Raw genomic sequence first — 26,589 nt, forward strand, 5'->3', positions numbered from 1 at the left:
ATGTGTGGGTACAGTAAAGGAGTAAGAGGAAAATTACAGCTAAACACAAACACAGCAGAAATGTAAAAATAGCCTTTGTCATTAAGGGTAAGAAAATTGAAAAATGGTCTGGTCATTAAGGGGTTAATCTATCTAAAACTGAGTGTAATGCTCATGGGATATTTCCCTATCAGACCAAACTTGGCCAGTAGTCTTCTTATCCTGGCATCAAGTGGAAGGATCAGTAAATATCCCAGAACAAAGTATGTTTAAGCAATTAGGTGAGCAGTACTCACGGTAGACAGGGTAGTCCTTCACAACAATAAGGGTAAGCAGAGAATGGTCAGAGACAGGCAGAGTTTGGCAACAGAAAAGCAATCCAGCAGTTCAGGGGTTAATCAGTATAATGGTCAGAGACAGGCAGAGTTCGGCAACAGAAAGGCAATCCAGCAGTTTAGCAGGAACAGGCAGAGGTCAGCAACAAAAGGCAATCAGCAGTTCAGGGGATAAGCAATAGAGTAGTCTTGAAACAGGCAAAGTTCAGTAAGATAAGGTAAGCAGCAGTTTAGCAGTTCAGCAAATAAGCACACAGGAGCACATACAGTAACCTATACAACTATACTTGGGCAAGAGGAGAGGAATACTCGTACTTACATAGGCGCAGATCCACACCAAAAGAGGGCCCACAGGTGATTCGGCCAGCATCAGAATTGAAGTGGCGTGCGGCGATGATGTCATCGCCGCACGCCCACAGGATCCGTCGCGTCGATGGTAACAGCCATGGCAACAGGAGCAGTGTGACACAGGAGCCGACACAGGAGCGGCGTGACACAGCCCGCCTCTCAAGGGTTACCTCCGGGAACCAAAAAAGTTGGCTTGGAGGGATGAGCAACATGAAACTTGGAGACTAAGGAAGGAGCATGCACATAACGGGCAGGGACCCAGGAACGATTTCCCACAGAGTAACCCTTCCAGTGAGTGAGGTATTGGATCTGCCTGCGTTTAATTCCAGGATCCAGGAATCCTAGCAACCTCATACTCCGGCTCCCCTTGAATCATGAGTAGAGAAGGAGGACATCTGAGTCGAGTATATTTACTCATGATGTAGGGTTTGGGCAGGGAGATGTGAAAGACTGGGTGAATGTGTAAGGCCTTAGGCAAGGCCACTCTGTAGGCAACAGGAAAAAGTCTCTTGAGAACTTTATAAGGACCAATATATTGTGGTCCTAATTTATGAGAAGGTTGGCGTAAACGTTTATGTCGGGTAGAGACCCAGACACAATCACCTGCAGAAAAGGCACGAATAGCAGCTCGATGATGGTCAGCAAAGCTCTTGTATCTGGAGACAGCTGAGCGTAACTAAGAGCATATTCGTTGCCAATGGGTAGTGAGGTCAGGGAAGTGACCTTCTGCAGCAGGAACTCCTGTAAACTGAGCAGAAAAAGGAAAAACACGAGGTTAATAACCAGATGCAGCTTGGAAAGGAGAGCATTGTAGGGAAGAATGCCAATGAGTATTCTTTGCCAGTTCAGCTAGGGGTAACAACCCAGAACAATTAGTATGCTGTGAATTGACATACAGTATGTTCTGAGATAAACTTGAAGATCCTGATTTGTTCTCTCCATCTGCCCATTAGTCTGGGGGGGATAACCAGAGGACATAGAAACAGTGGGCAATTTGCAGAAGCTTCTCCAAAAGGTGGAAATAAATTGAGGTCCTCTATCAGAGACAATATTTATGAGTATACCATGAAGGCGTATCACGTGTAACAGAAAAAGAGTGGACAATTCTTAGGAGGTAGGTAACTTAGGTAAAGGTACAAAATGAGCAAGTTTGGAGAACCGATCCACCACAACCAGGATGACTGTATGATGCTCAGAAGGAGGGAGGTCTACAACAAAATCCATGGTTATGTGAGTCCATGGTTGTTTAGGTATGGACAATGGTTGAAGTAGGCCATGAGGTAGGGAACTGGGGTCCTTATTAACAGCACAAGTCTGACAAGCCTTGACATAATCCTGAGAGTCTGACTTCATGGTAGGCTACCACACGTGTTGGGAAAGTAGTTTAAAGGTTCTTGTCAAACCAGGATGACCTGATAGCTTGCTGTCATTAGCCCAGGATAGCACAGGAGAGCAAAGGTTTGAAGGAAGATAAAGAATCTCAGGAGCCGCAAGGGCTTCAGAAGGTTTTCTTGATTGGGCACGTTGGAGTCTTTGAAGAAGAGAGTTGTTGAGCTGAGCAACCACACAGGAAGGAGGTATGATGTTTTCAATAGGAGCTTCTTAAGATTCGTTAGACTGAGGAAACTGACGGGAAAAGGCATCAGCTTTTTTATTCTTGGTCCCAGGAAGGTAACAGACTATAAAGTTAAAAAAGGAAAAGAAGAGGGCCCACCTGGCCTGTCAAGGAATGAGTCGATGAACAGTCTCTACCTATGTCAGATTCTTGTGGTCAGTGAGAATCTGAATGGGGTTGGAGGTAACCTCTAGCCAATGACGTCATTCAGTCTGGGCCATCTTAATGGCTAAGAGTTCATGATTACCCACATTGTAATTCCTCTCTGCAGAAGTAAATTGTTTAGAAAAAAATACTACAGGGTGCAACTTGGAGGTTAAAGGGTCCCTTTGGGCTAAGACTGCACCAGATCCTATCTTGGAGGCATCAACCTCTGGAGTGAACTGTAGGTCAGGATCAGGATGGCGGAGCACGGAAGCAGAACAAAAGACCTTTTTCAGATGTGAGAAAGCATCCACAGCTACAGGAGGCCAATTCTTGCAGTCTCTCTTTTTAGTCAGCTCAGTGAGTGGAGCAATGATTTGGGAGAAGTTCTTTATTAATTTGCGATAATAGTTGGAAAACCCCAAGAATCTCTGTAGTTCCTTTAATGAGGTGAGTTGAGGCCATTCCAGAACTGCGGTTAGCTTTGTAGGATACATGGCAAAACGCTCCTTTGAGATGAAATAGCCAAGAAACTGGATCTGAACTTGATCAAACACATTTCTCCAGCTTGACTACCAGATAATTATTTCTGAAGCAAGGAAGTACTTGTTTTACATGCTCATGATGCTCGTCAAGGGTGGAGGATAATATGAGGATGTCATCCAAATAAACGATGACAGTGAGATTAAGGAGGTCACGGAAGACATCATTGACGAATGCTTGGAATACAGCAGGGGCATTGCAAAACCCAAAAGGCATTACGAGATATTCGTAATGCCCTGATCTCATGTTGAAGGCAGTCTTCCACTCATGTCCTGGTAAGAATGAGATTGTATGCCCCACGTAGATCCAACTTTGTAAAGTAGCAAGCATTTTAGAGTGAATCATATAATTCAGTGGTCAAAGGAATAGGATAACGATTCTTGATTGTAATGTTGTTTAGGGCTCTGTAGTTGATACAGGGTCTGAGACCACCATCCTTTTTACTGACAAAAAAGAAGCCTGCCAGCCCCGGCAGGAGAGGGGGAAGGGTGAATAAAGCCTTTAGCTAGGTTCTATTTGATATATTCCTCCATGGCCTTGGTTTCAGCTTTGGAGAGCGTATTAGTCCTCCCTTTAGGAAGTGGGGCTCCAGGAAAGAGGTAATTTTTGCAGTCGTAAGGACGGTGATGTGGCAGCACGTCAGCTGCTTTCTTTTCAAAGACATCCATAAATTCTGCATATACTAAGGGAAGATTAGAAGGGGTCAGAAGGCTGGCTATAGGAATGTGATGCAGCAAAGTAACCTTAGCCAGGCAGGAGTGAAAACAGGATTTACCCCAGGAGGCCAACTGTCCCACAGTCCAGTGGAATTGAGGATTGTGTTTACGTAGCCAAGGATAACTGCTTGTGCAGGAGAATGAATTACGTCAAACTGCAACTGTTCGGTATGTAGGACTCCCACAGCCATGGTTAGGGGTGCTGCATCAAAATAGATTAAACCTGATCCAAGGGGTGTGCCATCAAGAGTGGTTATTTTAAGACTTTCACCTAGATTTAGAGTTTGGCATTAGCCCTCAAAAGCAGCATTAAGGGGTCCTAACGCTGCTTTTCACCGCCCGCTGGTATTTAGAGTCAGCCAGGAAAGGGTCTAACGCTCACTTCCTCACCGCGACTCCAGGCTACCGCAGATCCCCTTACGCCAATTGCATATCCTATCTTTTCAATGGGATCTGCCTAACGCCGATATTTGGAGTCTTGGGAGAAGTGAGCGGTAGACCCTCTACCGACAAGACTCCTACCGCCAAAAAAAGTCAGTAGTTAAGAGCTTTATGGGCTAACGCGTGAATATAAAGCTCTTAACTACTGTGCTACAAAGTACACTAACACCCATAAACTACCTATGTATCCCTAAACCGAGGCCCCCCCCACATCGCCGCCACTATAATAAAACATTTTAACCCCTAATCTGCCGACCGGACACCACCGCCACCTACATTATACCTATAAACCCCTAATCTGCTGCCCCTAACATCGCCGACCCCTATTTTATATTTATTAACCCCTAATCTGCCCCCCCAATGTCGCCGCTACCTTACCTACACTTATTAACCCCTAATCTGCCGACCGGACCTCGCCGCCACTATAATAAATGTATTAACCCCTAGACCGCCACACTCACGCCTCGCAAACAGTATAATAAATAGTATTAACCCCTAATCTGCCCTCCCTCTAACCCTAACCCTAACACCCCCCTAACATAAAAATAATTTAAATGAAACAAAATAATATTCCTAAAATTAACTAAATTAATCCTATTTAAAACTAAATACTTACCTATCAAATAAACCCTAATATAGCTACAATATAACTAATAATTACATTGTAGCATTTTTAGGATTTATATTTATTTTACAGGCAACTTTGTATTTATTTTAACTAGGTACAATAGCTATTAAATAGTTAATAACTATTTAATAGCTACCTAGTTAAAATAAGTACAAAATTACCTGTAAAATAAATGCTAACCTAAGTTACAAATACACCTAACTCTACACTATCATTAAATTAATTAACACCTAGATTTAGAGTTTTGCGTTAGCTGTCAAAACCACCTACCGATGGTATTTAGAGTCGTGTAGGTAAGGGTCTAACGCTCACTTTCCAGCCGCGACTTTTGCATACCGCAGATCCCCCTACGCCATTTGCGTATCCAATCTTTTCAATGGGATCTTTCTAACGCCAGTATTTAGAGTCTTGGCTGAAGTGAGAGTTAGAACTCTAACGACAAAACTCCAGCTGCAGAAAAAGTCAGGAGTTAAGAGCTTTTTGGGCTAACGCCGGTTCATAAAGCTCCTAACTACTGTGCTCTAAAGTACACTAACACCCATAAACTACCTATGCACCCCTAAACCGAGGCCCCCCCACATCGCCGCCACTCTATTAAATTTTTTTAACCCCAAATCTGCCGACCGCACACCGCCGCCACCTACATTATCCCTATGTACCCCTAATATGCTGCTCCTAACACCGCTGACAACTATATTATATTTATTAACCCCTAATCTGCCGCCCCCAACAACGCCGCCACCTACCTACAATTATTAACCCCTAATCTGCCGACCGGACCTCACCGCTACTATAATAAAGTTATTAACCCCTAATCCGCCTCACTCCCGCCTCAATAACCCTATAATAAATAGTATTAACCCCTAATCTGCCCTCCCTAACATCACCGACACCTAACTTCAAGTATTAACCCCTAATCTGACGACCGGACCTCGCCGCTACTCTAATAAATTTATTAACCCCTAAAGCTAAGTCTAACCCTAATACTAACACCCCCCTAAGTTAAATATAATTTTTATCTAACGAAATAAATTATTTCTTATTAAATAAATAATTCCTATTTAAAGCTAAATACTTACTGTAAAATAAACCCTAATATAGCTACAATATAAATAATAATTATATTGTAGCTATTTTAGGATTAATATTTATTTTACAGGCAACTTTGTATTTATTTTAACCAGGTACAATAGCTATTAAATAGTTAATAACTATTTAATAGCTACCTAGTTAAAATAATTACAAAATTACCTGTAAAATAAATCCTAACCTAAGTTACAATTAAACCTAACACTACACTATCAATAAATTAATTAAATAAAATACCTACAAATATCTACAATTAAACCTAACACTACACTATCAATAAATTAATTACATACAAATACCTACAAATAAATACAATTAAATAAACTAACTAAAGTACAAAAAATAAAAAAAGCTAAGTTACAAAAAATAAAAAATAATTTACAAATATTATAAAAATATTACAACAATTTTAAGCTAATTACACCTACTCTAAGCCCCCTAATAAAATAACAAAGCCCCCCAAAATAATAAAATGCCCTACCCTATTCTAAAATACAAATAGAAAAGCTTTTTTACCTTACCAGCCTTTAAAAGGGCCTTTTGCGGGGCATGCCCCAAAGAATTCTGCTCTTTTGCCTGAAAAAAAACCCATACAATACCCCCCTAACATTACAACCCACCACCCACATACCCCTAATCTAACCCAAACCCCCCTTAAATAAACCTAACACTAAGCCCCTGAAGATCTTCCTACCTTATCTTCACCACGCCGGGTATCACCGATCTGTCAACAAGAAACTCCGAAGTCTTCATCCAAGCCCAAGCTGGGGCTGAAGAGATCCATCATTGGGCTGAAGTCTTGATCCAAGCGCGGGCTGAAGAGGTCCATCATCGGGCTGAAGTCTTGATCCAAGCGCGGGCTGAAGAGATCCATCATCCGGCTGAAGTCTTCTATCAAGCGGCATCTTCAATCTTCTTTCTTCCGGATCCATCTTCATCCCGCCGACGCGGAACATCCATCCTGGCCAACAACTTCCCGACGAATGACGGTTTCTTTAAGGGACGTCATCCAAGATGGCGTCTCTTGAATTCCGATTGGCTGATAGGATTCTATAAGCCAATCGGAATTCAATCCGATTGGCTGATTGGATGAGCCAATCGGATTGAACTTGAATCTGATTGGCTGATTCCATCAGCCAATCAGAATTTTCCTACCTTAATTCCGAATGGCTGATAGAATCCTATCAGCCAATCGGAATTCGAGGGACACTATCTTGGATGACGTCCCTTAAAGGAACCGTCATTCGTCGGGAAGTTGTCGGCCAGGATGGATGTTCCGCGTCGGCGGGATGAAGATGGATCCGGAAGAAAGAAGATTGAAGATGCCACTTGATAGAAGACTTCAGCCGGATGATGGATCTCTTCAGCCCGCGCTTGGATCAAGACTTCAGCCCGATGATGGACCTCTTCAGCCCGCGCTTGGATCAAGACTTCAGCCCGATGATGGATCTCTTCAGCCCGCGCTTGGATCAAGACTTCAGTCCGATGATGGATCTCTTCAGCCCGCGCTTGGATCAAGACTTCAGCCCGATGATGGATCTCTTCAGCCCCAGCTTGGGCTTGGATGAAGACTTCGGAGTTTCTTGTGGACAGATCGGTGATACCCGGAGTGGTGAAGATAAGGGAGGAAGATCTTTAGGGGCTTAGTGTTAGGTTTATTTAAGGGGGGTTTGGGTTAGATTAGGGGTATGTGTGTGGTGGGTTGTAATGTTGGGGGGGGTATTGTATGTTTTTTTTTACAGGCAAAAGAGCAGAATTCTTTGGGGCATGCCCCGCAAAAGGCCCTTTTAAGGGCTGGTAAGGTAAAAGAGCTTTTCTATTTGTATTTTAGAATAGGGTAGGGCATTTTTTTATTTTTGGGGGCTTTGTTATTTTATAAGGGGGCTTAGAGTAGGTGTAATTAGCTTAAAATTGTTGTAATATTTTTCTAATGTTTGTAAATTATTTTTTTATTTTTTGTAACTTAGCTTTTTTATTTTTTGTACTTTAGTTAGTTTATTTAATTGTATTTATTTGTAGGTATTTGTATGTAATTAATTTATTGATAGTGTAGTGTTAGGTTTAATTGTAGATAATTGTAGGTATTTTATTTAATTCATTTATTGATAGTGTAGTGTTAGGTTTAATTGTAACAGGTTAGGATTTATTTTACAGGTCATTTTGTAATTATTTTAACTAGGTAGCTATTAAATAGTTAATAACTATTTAATAGCTATTGCACCTAGTTAAAATAAATACAAAGTTGCCTGTAAAATAAATATAAATCCTAAAATAGCTACAATATAATTATAATTTATATTGTAGCTATATTAGGGTTTATTTTAAAGGTAAGTATTTAGCTTTAAATAGGAATAATTTATTTAATAAGAGTTAATTTATTTAGTTAGATAAAAATTATATTTAACTTAGGGGGGTGTTAGTGTTAGGGTTAGACTTAGCTTTAGGGGTTAATAAATTTATTAGAGTAGCGGTGAGGTCCAGTCCGCCGATTAGGGGTTAATACTTGAAGTTAGGTGTCGGTGATGTTAGGGAGGGAAGATTAGGGGTTAATACTATTTATTATAGGGTTATTGAGGCGGGAGTGAGGCGGATTAGGGGTTAATAACTTTATTATAGTAGCGGTGAGGTCCGGTCGGTATATTAGGGGTTAATAAGTGTAGGTAGGTGGTGGCGACGTTGGGGGCGGCAGATTAGGGTTTAATAAATATAATATAGGGGTCGGCGGTGTTAGGGGCAGCAGATTAGGTGTACATAGGGATAACGTAGGTGGCGGCGGTGTACGGAGCGGCAGATTAGGGGTTAAAAAAAATATGCAGGGGTCAGCGATAGCGGGGGCGGCAGATTAGGGGTTAATAAGTGTAAGGTTAGGGGTGTTTAGACTCGGGGTTCATGTTAGGGTGTTAGGTGTAGACTTAGAAAGTGTTTCCCCATAGGAAACAATGGGGCTGCGTTAGGAGCTGAACGCTGCTTTTTTGCAGGTGTTAGGGTTTTATTTAGCTCAAAATGCCCCATTGTTTCCTATGGGGGAATCGTGCACGAGCACGTTTTTGAAGCTGGCCGCGTCCGTAAGCACCGCTGGTATTGAGAGTTGCAGTGGCGGTAAATATGCCTGTACGCTCCCTTTTTGGAGCCATTCTGTGAACTCTAAATACCAGCAGTATTTAAAAGGTGCGGGGGGAAAAAAGCACGCGTAGCTAACGCACCCCTTTGGCCGCAGAACTCTAAATCTAGCAGTAAATAAAATACCTACAATTAGCTAAATTAAAATACAATAAAATAAACTATTCTATAATACAAAAAAAACCAATCACTAAATTACAAAAAATAAAAAAGAATTACAAGAAGTTTAAACTAATTACACCTAATCTAAGCCCCCTAATAAAATAAAAAATCCCCCCAAAATAAAAAAAATGCCCTACCCTATTCTAAACTACATAAGTAATCAGCTCTATTACCAGCCCTTAAAAGGGCTTTTTGCGGGGCATTGCCCCAAAGTAATCAGCTCTTTTACCTGAAAATAAAAATACAATACCCCCCCAACATTACAACCCACCACCCACATACCCCTACTCTAACCCACTCAAATCCCCCTTAAAAAAAACCTATCGCTAACCCCCTGAAGATCATCCTACCTTGAGTCGTCTTCACCCAGCCGAGCCGAATTCTTCATCCAAGGTGCGCAGAGGAGGTCCTTGATCCGGTAGAAGTCTCCATCCCAGCGGGGCAAGAAGAGGTCCTTCATCCGGTAGAAGTGTTCATCCAGACGGCGTCTTCAATCTTCATCCATCCAGAGCGGAGCCATCTTCAAAGGAGCCGACGCGGAGCCATCCTCTTCAACCGACGACTTCCCGACGAATGAAGGTTCTTTAAGGGACGTCATCTAAAATGGTGTCCCTTCAATTACTATTGGCTGATAGAATTCTATAAGACAATCGGAATTAAGTTAGAAAAAATCTGATTGGCTGATGCAATCAGCCAATCAGATTGAAGTTCAATCAGATTGAAGTTCAATCCGATTGGCTGATCCAATCAGCCAATCGTATTGAACTCGCATTCTATTGGCTGTTCCGATTTTTTTTTTCTGTTTTTTTTAAGGGGGGTTTGGTGGGTTAGAGTAGGGGTATGTGGGTGGTGGGTTGTAATGTTGGGGGGGGTATTGTATTTTTATTTTCAGGTAAAAAGAGCTGATTACTTTGGGGCAATGCCCCGCAAAAAGCCCTTTTAAGGGCTGGTAATAGAGCTGATTACTTTGGTAGTTTAGAATAGGGTAGGGAATTTTTTTATTTTGGGGGGATTTTTTATTTTATTAGGGGGCTTAGATTAGGTGTAATTAGTTTAAACTTCTTGTAATTCTTTTTTATATTTTGTAATTTATTGTTTTTTTTGTATTATAGAATAGTTTATTTTATTGTATTTTAATTTAGCTAATTGTAGGTAATTTATTTAATTAATTTATTGATAGTGTCATGTTAGGTGTATTTGTAACTTAGGTTAGGATTTATTTTACAGGTAATTTTGTACTTATTTTAACTAGGTAGCTATTAAATAGTTATTAACTGTTTAATAGCTATTGTACCTAGTTAAAATAAATACAAATTTGCCTGTAAAATAAATATAAATCCTAAAATAGCTACAATGTAATTATTAGTTATATTGTAGCTATATTAGGGTTTATTTGATAGGTAAGTATTTAGTTTTAAATAGGATTCATTTAGTTAATTTTTGGAATATTATTTTGTTTCATTTAAATAATATTTATGTTAGGGGGGTGTTAGGGTTAGAGTTAGGTTTAGGGGTTAATAACTTTATTATAGTAGCGGCGACGGTGCGGGCGGGATATTAGGGGTTAATAATTGTAGGTAGGTGGCGGCGATGTTAGGGAGGGCAGATTAGGGGTTAATACTATTTATTATAATGTTTGCGAGGCGGGAGTGCGGCGGTTTAGGTGTTAATACATTTATTATAGTGGGGGCGAGGTCCAGTCAGCAGATTAGGGGTTAATAAGTGTAGGTAAGGTAGCGGCAAAGTTGGGGGGGCAGATTAGGGGTTAATAAATATAATATAGGGGTCGGCGGTGTTAGGGGCAGCAGATTAGGGCTTCATAGGGATAATGTAGGTGGCGGCGATGTCCGGTCGGCAGATTAGGGGTTAATATTAAAATGCAGGTGTCAGCGATAGCGGGGGCGGCAGATTAGGGGTTAATAAGTGTAAGGTTAGGGGTGTTTAGACTCGGGGTTCATGTTAGGGTGTTAGGTGCAGACTTAGAGAGTGTTTCCCCATAGGAAACAATGGGGCTGCGTTAGGACTGAACGCTGCTTTTTTGCAGGTGTTAGGGTTTTTTTCAGCCCAAACTGCCCCACTGTTTCCTATGGGGATATTGTGCACAAGCACGTTTTTCCAGTTTACCGCTACCGTAGGCAACGCTGGTATTGAGGGTTGAAGTGCAGCTAAATTAGACTCAACGCACCCTTTTCTGAGCCTAACACAGCACCTCAGACAACTCTAAATACCAGCGTTGTCTTAAGGGTGCGCTGGGAAAAAAAGCAGCGTTAGCTACGCGGGTCTTTACCGACAAAACTCTAAATCTAGTGGTTAGTTTTTTTCATAATAACATCACTTTTAATTTTAGTGACCTTTCTTATAAGGTCTTCCTTTCTTTCTGTTATATCTTTTGAGTCAGCCCCTGAATTCTAAGTTCACTAGAATTTCCTCATCTTCCTTGATTTTCGTGATCCAGGTCTATGCTTAGGGTTTCTCTATGTTCTATAATGAGTTTAATCAATTGCCTTGATGTCTCTATTAGAATATGTGTCCATTTCTCAGATAGTGTATTTGATAAAGGGAATGCACATTCTTTCTGGATAATCAACCCTTTAGGTATGATATTAAGTTCCAGACATTTCTTAAGGAAGGCAATTTCAGACTTGTATTTAACTTCAGATTTAATCAGTTTCTCTAAATCCCTAAAGATCAGTTGTATATCTATAGTCCCTTCCTCATCCATAATATTGGTAGGATTGTTGGTGGGCATATCTATGCTAATATCTATGCCCTGGCATAATGATGTGAGTGAATCCATAATCTCTCAGTTGGAACTATTTGGGTAACCAACCAACTAAGTGAAATTTGATAAATAATATGAAGTAAATTAGCAAAACACTGGCTGCTTGGAAAAGCGAGGGTAAAGTCAAGTATTGATGGAATATATACCTAGCGCCTGTGTAATCCTATATGCTCCGGCTTTCTTGACCTCTAGCTGTTAATAAGGAACTCTAAGAATATATGGATGTAGCCTGAGCGCCTCAACTGGAAGTGGGCTAGGATGTGAATAGGTAGTACAAATGTATTTATTAATGACAATAAATGTTGACAGTTAAAACAATTAAAACAATAATTAAAACAAAAGTTTAAAACAATAAATTATATGCAATATACAAAGGTACCTATGTGGAATATTCAAATAGTACATTAACATGGATCCATGTTGATCAAAATACAAAAAGACTGTATATAATTAAACACAGCACTAACATATGATGTAGGCTATTAATATACGTTCACCGCTAATATAAACAGAGCGGTGACGTCATAGCCAATCACAACACCCCAAAATCGGCAGGAATTAGGGAATATACTAATAGTCTCTCATAACAACATCACTAAAAAGATAGCACAACCCCACATCACAAATCTTCATCACTTTTCATATTACTAAATGTTCTATTTTCTAAGGAATATGCAAGTTAAAACCTAATATCCAATTGGAACTAGGCAGCATGTACACACCTATCGTCAACACAATGTGGTGTTGACGTCATACCCAATAGGAATAGCCGAATATCTGCATCACTAAATAAGACCAAATAGGATTATCGCCATGGCGAAATCTATTGCTGCAAAAAACACTGCTGTCCTGCATTATATGGCATATCTAGTGCCTTTAAAAGTGTATTTTTATATTTTTAAAATATTATCGATAGGTACAGGAGGGTAGGAGAGGAGAAACTATCTATCCCCAATGACAAATATGGAAACACAATACCCAATAGAAAACTGTCTAGGACTACCCACCCACTAGAATAACATGGTGATGATGTCACAGCCAATGAAAAGAGACAAATTTCGGCAGCAGTAAATAAAGTAAACTTTTATATTGAATTTGGATAGATATAAAAGTCTATAACACATAGAAAATAGAACAAATAAAAATGAATATGTGTGTGTATATATAAAAAACGATTTGAGAAAGAAGATTTAAAGACAAATACTGGATGTGACATCAGCACTTAAATGGTGATCATAAATAAACAAACAGACCAAAAGATCATAAAGATATAAAAACGATTTGAGTATATACTTTTTGATATAACATTATTACTCTGTGTACACTAATATGTTAATAAAGATTCACTTCAGAAAAAAAATAAAAAAATGGTCACATGTTTTTAGCAACTTGTGACCACAAAGCAAACAATTATGAAACAGGTATAAAAGGCCACCAGCACATACAACAAACCAGTCTTGAAAAAGGCCCGTGAGAGGCCGAAACGCGTTGAGCATACTCCACTATATTGATTATCTTTCACAGATAAATCCACCTAGGAGCAGATCCTTCACAGATAAATCCAACTAGGAGCAGAACATCCACTAAAATCTCTGAATTTCCACCTGTGGTTGCAGCACTAACCCTGCAGCACCCAGCTGCACTAATCTCGCAACACCCAACTGAACCTTGAGAATAATTTTTCATTCACTAACTTTCATCACTTAGACTTATATTGCACCTATGAATGTATTTATCTTAACTTCAAAACATTTGTTAATCTTTTTTTCATCAATGACATCTTTTGGCAATTTCTGCTAACAATTTTCCAATTTTTTCACATTTTTACATTTTTGTATTTGTATCCTTTGTTGAAGGATTATCCTTTTTCTCTCTCACTATTTTGCACTATTTTTTGAGCTTTCAGTCACATCCCCTTTTTTCTCCTACATCATCACTAATGAGGGATCACCTATAACATAACTATATTGGACTCTACCTAAGTAAACACTTGGAAATTCTACATCATATTTTCACTGACCCTGGGATTACAAATTACACTCAATTGATAGGAACAATTTGTGACTTCTCACTACAACACGGCCAAGACCCCACCGGGCGCTTAGTGCCCCATTTGTGTACCAAGGTGGTGTAGTACTGCTTTAGAGGTACTTTCTTTAGTGGTACTTTTTCCATATATATAGAAAAAAAAAAAAATATATATATATATATATATATATATATATGGGCCTCTATTTATCAAGTCGTCAACCGCAAATACGCTGGAATTCTGCAGCGTATTTGTGGCGAGGCTGATTCGCCATAGTTATCAAGCCCTACAGACCGGCAAAAGTAGAATCTAGTGACATAACATACGATCCGCTGGACTCAATCTGACACAGATCGATGCTTACGTCACTCCAGATGTTCCTAATGCAAGTTCGGCACAATCTGACTAATTTTGGAATTTATCAAAGAACAACCAGGTACGCTCGCCACTATTCCGGCCCAGCGTACCTGGTTTTCAATCCACCGCCCTGGAGGCGGCGGATCCCATAGGAATCAATGGGGTTCTGACAGCAGCGAAAGCTCATGTTCGCTGCTGCCCGATATCCCATTGATTCCTATGGGAAATGTCTGCACCTAACACTCTAACATGTTCCCTGAGTCTAAACACCCCTAATCTGCCCCCTGTTACACCGCCCCCACCTACATTATACTTATTAACCCCTAAACCGCCGCTCCCGGACCCCGCCGCAACTAAATAGTTTAACCCCTAAACCGCCGCTCCCAAACCTGCCACAACTAAATAAATTGTTTAACCCCTAAACCACCACTCCCGGACCCCGCCGCAACTAAATAAATTGTTTAACCCATAAAACGCCGCTCACGGACCCCGTAGCCACCTACATTATACATATTAACCCCTATCCTGCCCCCCCTACACCGCCGCCACCTACATTAAACTTATTAACCCCTATCCTGCCCCCCCCCACACCACCGCCACCTACATTAAACCTATTAACCCCTATCCTGCCCCCCCTACACCGCCGCCACCTACATTAAACTTATTAACCCCTATCCTGCCCCCCTACACTGCCGCCACCTATATTAAACTTATTAACCCCTATCCTGCCCCCCCTACACCTCCGCCACTATATTAAAGTTATTAAACCCAAAACCTAAGTCTAACCCTAACCCCCTAACTTAAATATCATTTAAATAAATCTAAATAAAATTACTATCATTAACTAAATTATTCCTATTTAAAACTAAATACTTACCTGTAAAATAAACCCTAAGATAGCTACAATATAACTAATAGTTACATTTGTATCTATCTTAGGGTTTATTTTTATTTTACAGGCAACTTTGTATTTATTTTAACTAGGTGCAATAACTATTTAATAGCTACCTAGCTAAAATAAATACAAAATTACCTGTAAAATAAATCCTAACCTAAGTTACAATTACACCTAACACTATACTATAATTAAATAAATTAAATGAATTAAATACAATTACCTACAATTAAATAAAATTAACTAAAATTAACTAAAGTAAAAAAAAAACAAAACACTAAATAACAGAAAAGAAAAAAAATTACAAGAATTTTAAACTAATTACACCTAATCTAAGCCCCCTAATAAAATAAAAAAGCCCCCTAAAATAATAAAATTCCCTACCCTAAACTAAATTACAAATAGCCCTTAAAAGGGCCTTTTGCGGGGCATTGCCCCAAAGTAATCAGCTCTTTTACCTGAAAAAAAAATAAATACAACCCCCAACATTAAAACCCACCACCCACACACCCAACCCTACTCTAAAACCCACCCAAACACCCCTTAAAAAACCTAACACTACCCCCTTGAAGATCACCCTACCTTGAGCCGTCTTCACCCAGCCGGGCAGAAGTCTTCATCCGATCTGGCCAGAAGTCTTCATCGAATCTGGGCAGAAGAGGTCCTCCAAGCGGCAGAAGTCTTCATCCAAGCGGCATCTTCTATCTTCATCCATCCGGAGCAGAGCGGGTCCATCTTCAATCCAGCCAATGCGGAGCCATCCTCTTCAAACGACGTCCTAACACTGAATGAAGGTTCCTTTAAATGACATCATCCAAGATGGCGTCCCTTGAATTCCGATTAAATCCAATCAGCCAATAGGATTGACCTTGCATTCTATTGGCTGCTCCGATCAGCCAATAGAATGTGAGGTCAATCCTATTGGCTGATTGGATCAGCCAATCGGATTGAACTTCAATCCGATTGGCTGATTGCATCAGACAATTGGATTTTTCCTACCTTAATTCCGATTGGCTGATAGAATCCTATCAGCCAATCGGAATTCAAGGGACGCCATCTTGAATGACGTCATTTAAAGGAACCTTCATTCAGAGTTAGGATGTCGTTTGAAGAGGATGGCTCTGCGTCGGCTGGATTGAAGATGGACCCGCTCCGGATGAAGAGATGGATGAAGATAGAAGATGCCACTTGGATGAAGACTTCTGCCACTTGGAGAACCTCTTCTGCCCTGATTCGATGAAGATTTCTGGCCGGATCAGATGAAGACTTCTGCCCGGCTGGGTGAAGAGTGAAGACGGCTCAAGGTAGGGTGATCTTCAAGGGGGTAGTGTTAGGTTTTTTTTAAGGGGGGTTTGGGTGGGTTTTAGAGCAGGGTGTGTGGGTGGTGGGTTTTAATGTTGGGGGGTTGTATTTCTTTTTTTTTCAGGTAAAAGAGCTGATTACTTTGGGGCAATGCCCTGCAAAAGGCCCTTTTAAGGGCTATTTGTAATTTAGTTTAGGGTAGGGAATTTTATTATTTTGGGGGACTTTTTTATTTTATTAGGGGGCTTAGATTAGGTGTAATTAGCTTAAAATTCTTGTAAATTTTTTTATTTTCTGTAATTTAGTGTTTTTTTTGTACTTTAGTTAATTTTATTTAATTGTAGGTAATTGTATTTAATTAATTTAATTTATTTAATTATAGTATAGTGTAAGGTGTAATTGTAACTTAGGTTAGGATTTATTTTACAGGTAATTTTGTATTTATTTTAGCTAGGTAGCTATTAAATAGTTAATACCTATTTAATAGCTTTTGTACCTAGTTAAAATAAATACAAAGTTGCCTGTAAAATAAAAATAAACCCGAAGATAGATACAAATGTAACTATTAGTTATATTGTAGCTATCTTAAGGTTTATGTTACAGGTAAGTATTTAGTTTTAAATAGGAATTATTTAGGTAATAATATTAAATTTATTTAGATGTATTTAAATTATATTTAAGTTAGGGGGGTGTTAGGGTTAGACTTAGGTTTAGGGGTTAATTAATTTAATATAGTGGTGGCGGTGTAAGGGGGGCAGGATAGGGGTTAATAAATGTAATGTAGGTGGCGGCGGGCTCCGGGTGCGGCGGTTTAGGGGTTAAACAATTTATTTAGTTGCGGCAGGGTCCGGGATCAGCAGGATAGGGGTTAATAACTTTATGTTGGTGGCGGCAGTATAGGGGACGGCAGATTAGGGGTTAATAGGTATAATGTAGGTGGCAGCAGGGTCCGGGAACGGCGGTTTAGGGGTTAATATATTTATTAGAGTTGCGGCGGGATCCGGGAGCGGCAGTTTAGGGGTTAATAAGTTTATTTAGTTGCGGGGGCTCCAGGAGCAGCGGTTTAGGGGGTAAAACAGTATGGTATAGTGTGGGTGCTTAGTGACAGGCTAGGAAGAAAGCTGCGAATAAGCCGATGAACAGCGAGATCGATGACTGTTAGTTAACAACAGTCCGCTGATCATTGCACCGTACTTGGTGCGCGGCTTTTTGACAGCTTTCTTGAAAAATTTGGCGAACGTATTCAGGTCTGCAGCGGTGATGTTAGGCGAGCTTAAGCGAGCGTATTGGTGCCAGCGAATGCTAGAAAGTAGACAGCTTGATAAATAGAGGCCATAGTGTATATATAGATATTATTTCAAGATTGTCTACTGTCACATTTTACCAGTCTTTTTGTATGTTGATAAACATAGGTCCATATTAATGTACTATTTGAATATCCCACATAGGTACCTTTGCATATTGCATATTATTTATTGTTTTACACTTTTGTTTTAATTATTGTTTGAATTGTTTTAAATGTCAACATTTATTGTCATTAATAAATACATGTGTACTTTCTATTCACATCCTAGACCACTTCCAGTTGAGGTGCTCATGCTACATCCATATATTCCTAAACGTGGCCTGGTTGTAGGTGCCAGACGGGCTGGTTGGAGTATTTCAAAAACTGTTCATCTATTGGGATTTTCATGCACAACCATCTCTAGGGTTTACAGAGAATGGTCCAAAAAAGAGAAAATATCCAGTGAGCGGTAGTTGTGGGGACAAAAATACCCTGTTGATGTCAGAGGAGAATGGGCAGACTGGTTCGAGATGATAGAGAGGCAACAGTAACTCAAATAACCACTTGCTACAACCAAGGTATGCAGAATACCACGTCTGAATGCACAACATGTCTAACGTTGAAGCAGATGGGCTACAGCAGCTAAAGTCCACACCTGGTGCCACTCCTGTCAACTATGAACAGGAAACTGAAGCTACAATTCACACAGGCTCACCATAATTGGACAATAGAAGATTGGAAAAACATTGCCTGGTCTGATGAGTCTCAATTTTAGCTGCAACATTCATATAGTAGGGTCAGAAGTTTGCGTAAACATGAAAGCATGGATCTAACCTGCCTTGTATCAACAGTTCAGGCTGGTGGTGGTGGTGTAATGGTGTAGTGGATATTTTCTTGGCACACTTTGGGCCCCTTAGTACAAGTTGAGCATTGTTTAAATGCCACACTCTACCTGAGTATTGTTGCTGACCATATCGATCCCTTTATGACTACAGTGTACCCATTTTCTGATGGCTACTTCCAGCAGGATAATGCACCATGTCACAAAGCTCAAATCATCACAAACTGGTTTCTTGAACATAACAATGAGTTTACTGTACTCCAATGGCCTTCACAGTCACCAGATCTTGGTCCAATAGAGCACCTTTGGGATCTGGTGGAACGTGAGATTTGCATCATGGATGTGCAGCCGACAAATCTGCAGCAACTGCGTAATGCTATCATGTCAATATGGACCAAAATCTCTGATGAATGTTTTCAGCATCATGTTAAATCTATGCCACAAAGAATTAAGGCAGTTCTGAAGGCTAAAGGGGTCCAACCCGGTACTAGCAAGGTGTACGTAATAAAGTGGCCGGTGAGTGTATATATACAACCACAATTCCAAAAAAGTTGAGAAAGCATGGAAAATGCAAAAAAACAAAAAAGTCATTTGAAAATTAATTTAACCTGTTCTATATTAAAAACACATTATGAACACATTATTTGATGTTTTACTGTGTAAATTTGATGTATTTTTTAAAAATATACACTAATTTCAAATCTAATGACTGCAACATGTTCCGAAAAAGCTGAGAGAGGGACAATTTAGGACTAATAGTGATGTGACAAGTTTAAAAAAGAAGGTGATGTGAAACAAATGAGACAATCATGTTACCATAGTATATAAGAATCCTCCAAAAAAGGCCTAGTCCTTCAAGAGCAAGGATGTGTCGAGGTTTGTCAATCTGCCAACAGATGCATCAGTAAATAATCCGACACTTTGAGAACAACATTCCCCAAAGACAAATCGGTAGAATTTGGGGCATTTAACCTTCGTCAGAGAAGCCCCGCAAAATGCGCTAGGCCACACCCATCATACGCAACAGTTGACACAAGTGTGCTAGTGGGAACGGCTGACCTGGAGTCGGCTTTCACAGAGCGGCCATTTTTCCTCAGACACACTGTCTCCGCTTTGAAAGATTATCAGCCTCCTTTATGTTACGGGACAGTACCTTTATACTCTGAGTGAATTGCATATCAGGTGGATTTGGTACCAATTACAAATAAAGGAATCACATTTCTCATGGAACACATGGGTTTCTCCTTGTGTAACCTTTATCAAATTAAATGGAACCATACATCAGAGTCAAAAAAAATTCTGTAGGAATTCTGCTGTGTCAAACACTTTTGTGTTTGACTGTGAACTGTTGAGCAAAATTATTTCTATTTTGCCTAGTTTTTTGGCATCTCATTTGGTAAATTGCTTTTGTAATATACACAGAAAATAATTTGTTATTAAAGGGACAGTAAACGTAAAAAATAATGTTATATAATTCTGCACATAGTGCAGAATTATATAACATTATATTAGCCTTATTGATATAAAACCTTATTTGCCCTCGTTTTTGTAAGATCTGTGACCGCATTTACTACTAAGGGCCTCTAAACAAACAACATTTCCTCTTTCTATATTAACCCAAAATGTGAAAGGTTTTCTCTCACCATGTAAAAGATCAAAAGCATTATCAGACTTATACAAGAAAAAAGCTGATATACTTTTTTTTTACAGGAAACGCTTTTCAAAAAATCACAAATTCCCAAATATTTTGGTAAACAATATACTCAACACTTCCATAATACAGCGTCAACAAAACACTGTGGAGTGAGTATTCTCCTTCGCAAACATATTCCATTCACTGTTATACAAATAACTAAGGATAATGAGGGCAGATTTCTAGGTATCGCTGGTCTAATGTATGGAAGGCCAATCACATTAATAAATATTTATGCCCCTAATATACAACACATGCCATTCTTTAAAGCTATGTTCCGTAAATTATTAGATATTTCCAAAGGCCAAATTTTTCTTGGAGGAGACTTTCATTTCCCATTTAATCCTTCTGTAGATACCTCCAACCCCCATTCAAGAACCCCGAAACACACGCTAACGTATTTGTGGAAGTCCCTGAGAGATTACAACCTGTAAGACATATTGAGATTTATACATCCCAATACCAAAGATTATACTTTCTACTCCTACCCGTCGCAATCTTATAGTAGAATAGATTATCTGTTAACAAATCAAGAGGGACTTTCACTAATAACCGATTCCATTATTGCCCCTACGTCTTGGTCCGATCACTCGGCCGTTACAGTACAGATTAGATGGCCTAATACTCCTACCAACCCTTTCCAGTGGAGACTAGACGACACATTATTAACCCACCAAACCTTCACAGAACAAATAGCCAAAGTACTAGAAGAATACTTTCAAATTAATAATAACTCTGTAGAGGATCCATTTGTGGTGTGGGAAGCTCACAAGTGTACCCTTAGGGGAGAATTTATAAAATATAAAGCTCATATCCAAAAACACTCTAGACAGAACTACTTCAAACTGACATCTAGGTTAGCACATTTGGAATTTTCACATAAAAAAGATCCTAAAAATACCACAATTTTACAAGAAATAGGTAGTATCAGAGAACAACTAGATACATTCTTAGCTCTTGAGCACCAGAAAATATCTGTGAAATTAAAACAAAAATTTTATCATGAAAGTAATAAAGCAGGGAAAATGTTGTCCAGGACTCTAAGACGAGCAAGATTAAAATTGTTTATTCATGAGCTCAAAACACCTCAAAACACTTCAGTTTGCACTACCTCAGCCATATTGGACCAATTTTTTCCAATATTATTCCTCCCTATATAACCTGTATTATCTCCAGAAATTGAATCATCCTCAAAAGCATCAATCCAAAAATATCTAGAATCATGCAGTCTCCCCTCGTTGTCCTAGGAACAAAGATACTCTCTAGAATCCCCAATATCCGCAAAAGAAATTTCAATAGTCATAAAGGAACTGGCATCAGGTAAAAGTCCGGGCCCAGATGGCTTCACTGCCAAATACTATCAGACTTTTGCCCCAATTCTTACCCCAATCCTACTTAATTTATATAACGGTGTATCCTCTACTAATCATTTCCCATCTACTATGTTAATGGCGCACATTATAGTTCTTCCAAAACCGGGTAAAACTCCAGATATTCCATCCAATTTCCGCCCTATTTCACTGTTGAACACTGACGTAAAACTTTATGCAAAAATAATGGCAGGCAGACTGAATAAATTACTCCCACAGCTGATACATTGCAATCAGGTAGGTTTTACGCCGTATAGAGAAACCAGGGATAATACCATCAAAATACAAACCCTGATAGATCACTCGGTAAAAGCCAAAATCCCAGGAATCTTCGCGTCCATGGACGCTGAGAAAGCTTTTGATCGGTTAAATTGGAACTTTCTTGAACTAATCTTAGTCAAATTTGGTTTCCCGGAAACATTTATATCAAAGATTATGTCCCTTTATACTATCCCAAATGCAAAAATTAGCCTAAATGATTCACTATCACCAGCCTTTGCCATATATAATGGCACAAGGCAAGGATGTCCTCTATTCCCGTTGCTATTTGCCTTGGCCATGGAAGCCTTGGCAGCTAGAATTAGAGCAAACCCAAAAATAACAGGCATAACAATACAAGAGAAGGTTTATAAAGTTTCTATGTATGCAGATGATGTCTTTTTGACCATTACCAACCCTACCACTTCTATGCCTGAGTTACACTCAGAATTTCACATTTTTGGTAAACTTTCTAATTTTAAGATTAATGCCGCTAAGTCGGAATTTATGGGGGTAGGTGTTACGAGTCTTGAGACTGATTATATACAATCTACTTACCACTATAAATATCAGAAACACTCTCTGAAGTATTTGGGCATTCCCAATAACGCTACCTAGGTGTTTTTTCAATAAGATTCAAAACATATTGAATACCTTTTTATGGAAGCACAAACGCCCTAGACTAGCTAGACTAGCTAAAGCGATAATATACCGACCTAAGTTACAGGGAGGATTGGGTATGCCAAATCTTCACTATTACTTTATAGCAAGTACCCTAACCCGGATCATTGATAGGTGTAAACATGGTACACATAAAGAGTGGGTACAATTAGATCATGACCTAGCACAAAATTCGCAACTGGGAGCCAGTTGCTGAATACCACACATTCATAGGGCCCTGCATCCTTCCACCTCAACAATGACTAGACATACGCTTAAAATTTGGGATAAATGCATCAATAATTTCCCAGGGATTTCCGAAATTCCATCACCATTGACACCTCTGAAACACAATCCAGAAGTGCTAATGTCACTCCCTACTCAATATGAAAGGGATTTATCCCTACGAGATGTCATACCATGTAGCCTAGCCATGGAGAACAAATCCCTTAAACCAAAAGCTGAGTTACAAGTATCTTTTGGTAACTACTTTCTACCATGGTTCAGATATTTTCAATTATCACATTATCTCACTACACACGCCAAACGCACCCAATTTTATAGACCCTTATCCAATTTTGAATCTATATGTAAATCTGAAATGTACACAAAAGGCTCCCTTTCATTGACATATAAACTATTACTTGATTATCACTCTAGAGAACTACCGACATATGCTAGTAAATGGTCAGAAGAACTCCAAACGCCTGTCTCCCATGAACAATGGACTAGGGTATATAGTAACATGAGCACACATACATCATCTATAGCACAACTGGAGTTGAACTTAAAATGAATGCTCAGATGGTACTATACTCCAGTGAGATTAGCTGCTATATATAGCCTAAGAAATAATAAATGCTGGAGAAAGTGTGGGGAAATGGGAGACTATCAACATATATGGTGGACATGCCCCAATATTAAACAATATTGGAGGGGAATACACTTGGCCATTAAGCAAATAATTAGTATTGAACTCCCCTTAGAACCTACCATATTTTTATTCAACAACTTACCCAAAATTAAATGTAAACTTAGGCAAAAGCTACTCATTATATTACTAAATTGTGCTAGAAGACTCATCCCAAGGAAATGGAAATCTGTACAGGCCCCTTTAGTTTTAGAATGGCGTACTCTAGTTACCAATACTTTAGCAATGGAAAAATATCATTACATTAACACAAAGAGATTGGATGACTTCCTGGGATTCAATTTTATATGGGAAGAATACTGCAATTTGATAAAACATAGCGGACACACTAGGTCACAGACTGTGGGATAATCAGAATGTACACACTTACACAAGTTTTTACTTAGATTGTGATAAAAGAGAGATACTTTGTTAAGATCAGCATTTTATTGAGCAATATGTTGAATAGACACAATTTTCTTTCTTTTTTTTTTTCTCTTTATTCAAAATATGTTGACAATAAATATAGGGATCATTACTAGCACAATTATGTCCATTTCAATGGTAATTAATCCCTTATTGTATGACAATGAATCTATTGTAACCTGTTTTGTTTGGTTGTTTCACTCTGTATTAAATTTTACTTTCAATAAAGGAAAAATTTGAAAAAAACCCCCAAAAAAAACAAACAAACCTTATTTGCCCTTTGAATTTTTGAAAAATATGACAGGTTTTCAGACCCGCTCTCTGCTGAGCGGGTCTGTTTTTTTTACACAGCGCATCGGGCCAGCTGTATAGTCACAGCCCGGCCCGACCACGCCATAACACTAAGTGCAGCTCGCTCCTGCTCTGTCTGACAACAGGAGCGAGCTGCACTGTGTATAATGGCGTGGTCGGGCCGGGCTGTGACTATACAGCTGGCCCGATACGCTGTGTAAAAAAAACAGACCCGCTCAGCAGAGATTTTTCAAAAATTCAAAGGGCAAATAAGGTTTTATAACGATAAGGCATAATTTTTTATGTTTACTGACACTTTAAATTAGAGTGAATTATTTTTCTTTGCTCACTTCTAAAATCATTTACCAGAATCTCTAATTTTTAATTGTGATATGTATTAAGCTTGTATGCCTTTGCATTTCTAGGAGCAAAATAATGACAGAAGAGTTTGCATTTGTTCTTGCCCTTCAGCCTTTACTCAGACTCATTCTATGAGATACTTAAAGCATATAACTATTTGATAATTACCAATTTAATTGTAGACATTGTGCATATTTTCCTCCTATCCCTTCTACTTTCTTTTACAAACACACATATTAGATTTATGATGATCTAGGGTTTGAGAACAGTTGATAAGAATGTACCACACTGTGTCCATCATCCTCAGGCTCAGACATGTTCTTTGTGGTTTTATTTCTGGTGAGGAGGCTAAGTTCATAGAAACATTGACAGATCAAGATGTCCTCTCCGCAATGACTTCTGTGCTGAGACAGTTCACAGGTAACAAAAAGGGATGACGTGTTGGCATATTTGTTAAAAGCAATGAAAGTTGACCATATTTGTTCTATACAAATGTTGTGTTTGCAAAACATTCAACATTAATTTTGATTATTGTTCCTTTATTGAATATAAATTTAAATAACAAATGCCTCTGAACATTCAAATATTGGTTTTCATAGACCTCAATTTGAGCCATAATAATGTAAATTCTATGGAAACATTTGAATTGCAAAAATAATTTCTAGTTAAAACTATGTTTTACCGATGTAATATCAAAATAAAGACATTTGCAATTGCTAGTACATGGAGCAAGGATATTAAATACTCTACTGTTCATTGATGCATACAATATACACTAACATTTCCTTATATTAGTTCTGCTCCTCCCTTGAACCTCCGTAGCATGTAAGCTTAGCTGATTTTTAGATCACATCTGTAAGAGCTAATTTGCAACAGTGCAACTCTTGGCAGGGCCCTCAATCCCTTTGTCTCCCATAATTGTCACCTTGCATATTAGACCCATGTTTATAGAACTACGGAATCTGTTTGCGGACAAAATCTACAAATAACTAATAATAATAATGATAATAATAATAATATTTGTCTAAAAAACAGTAAGGGCCAGATTACGAGTGGGGCACTAATTATCAATTCTACTCATGCGTTCACATCACTAGACTTTGTCTTTTTTGCATGCGACGGATACCGCACATATTACAAGTTAAAAGTAAAACGTTTTTGGTTGTGTGCTAACCCAACGCCTGCAAAAAGCCGAACTTACAATTACGTGATCACGTTAACGTATCCCCCCCATAGTCTTTAATGGAGAACGAAAAGTGAAAAAAACTAACACCCTACTCGTGCGTAAACCCGATCGCATTTTCTCAAGTGCCATAACCCGACATAAAATATTAATATTTTCACATTCCAGTGTTCTTCCCATAGCAGAATATGTTCTATTTATTCATACATACATATTTCTACATATATCTGATGTTTTTTTGTTAAAATATATATCTATACCTATATACAGTATATAGATGATTATATATATATATGATTATATATAGGTATAGATATATACAGATATATTTAAAACAAGAAAAAGGAGAAAACAGAGAGCAGAACCACTCTAAGGGACATATTTATCAAGCTCCGTATGGAGCGTTAGGCCCCTTGTTTCAGGCTCATCGGAAACAGAAGTTATCAAGAAGTTAAAGACCTCTGCTCCATAACTTTTCCACCTGCTCTGAGGCGGCGGACATAAATCAACCTGATCAAATTCGATCGGGTTGATTAACACCCCTGCTAGCGGCCGCAAATCTGGAGGGGGCGACATTGCACCAGCAGTTCACAAGAACTGCTGGTGCAATGATAAATGCCGAAAGCGTATGCTGTCGGCATTTATCGATGGGCAGCGATGTGCAGTGGACATGATACGCTACTTCTTATCATGTCCACTCACACATTTTTAAATTTGTCCCTATGTGTAAACCGATAAAATAGTTTTGATTACAGACAAAGAGTATAAATAACACACTCACATGAAGTACCCTCAAACAAGCATGAATTACAGATAAAGAGTATAAA

The 26,589-nt window shown here is 39.0% G+C and overlaps 1 pseudogene; it reads right to left on the bottom strand.

The window, feature by feature from the left end:
- Positions 1–1,205: 1,205 nt before the first annotated feature.
- The window catches only part of LOC128640411 (interferon-induced protein with tetratricopeptide repeats 1-like), a 106,624-nt pseudogene continuing 81,240 nt past the window's right edge, over positions 1,206–26,589 (bottom strand).

The sequence above is a fragment of the Bombina bombina genome, chromosome 9 (genome assembly GCF_027579735.1).
Source record: "Bombina bombina isolate aBomBom1 chromosome 9, aBomBom1.pri, whole genome shotgun sequence".
Taxonomy (NCBI): Eukaryota; Metazoa; Chordata; class Amphibia; order Anura; family Bombinatoridae; genus Bombina; species Bombina bombina.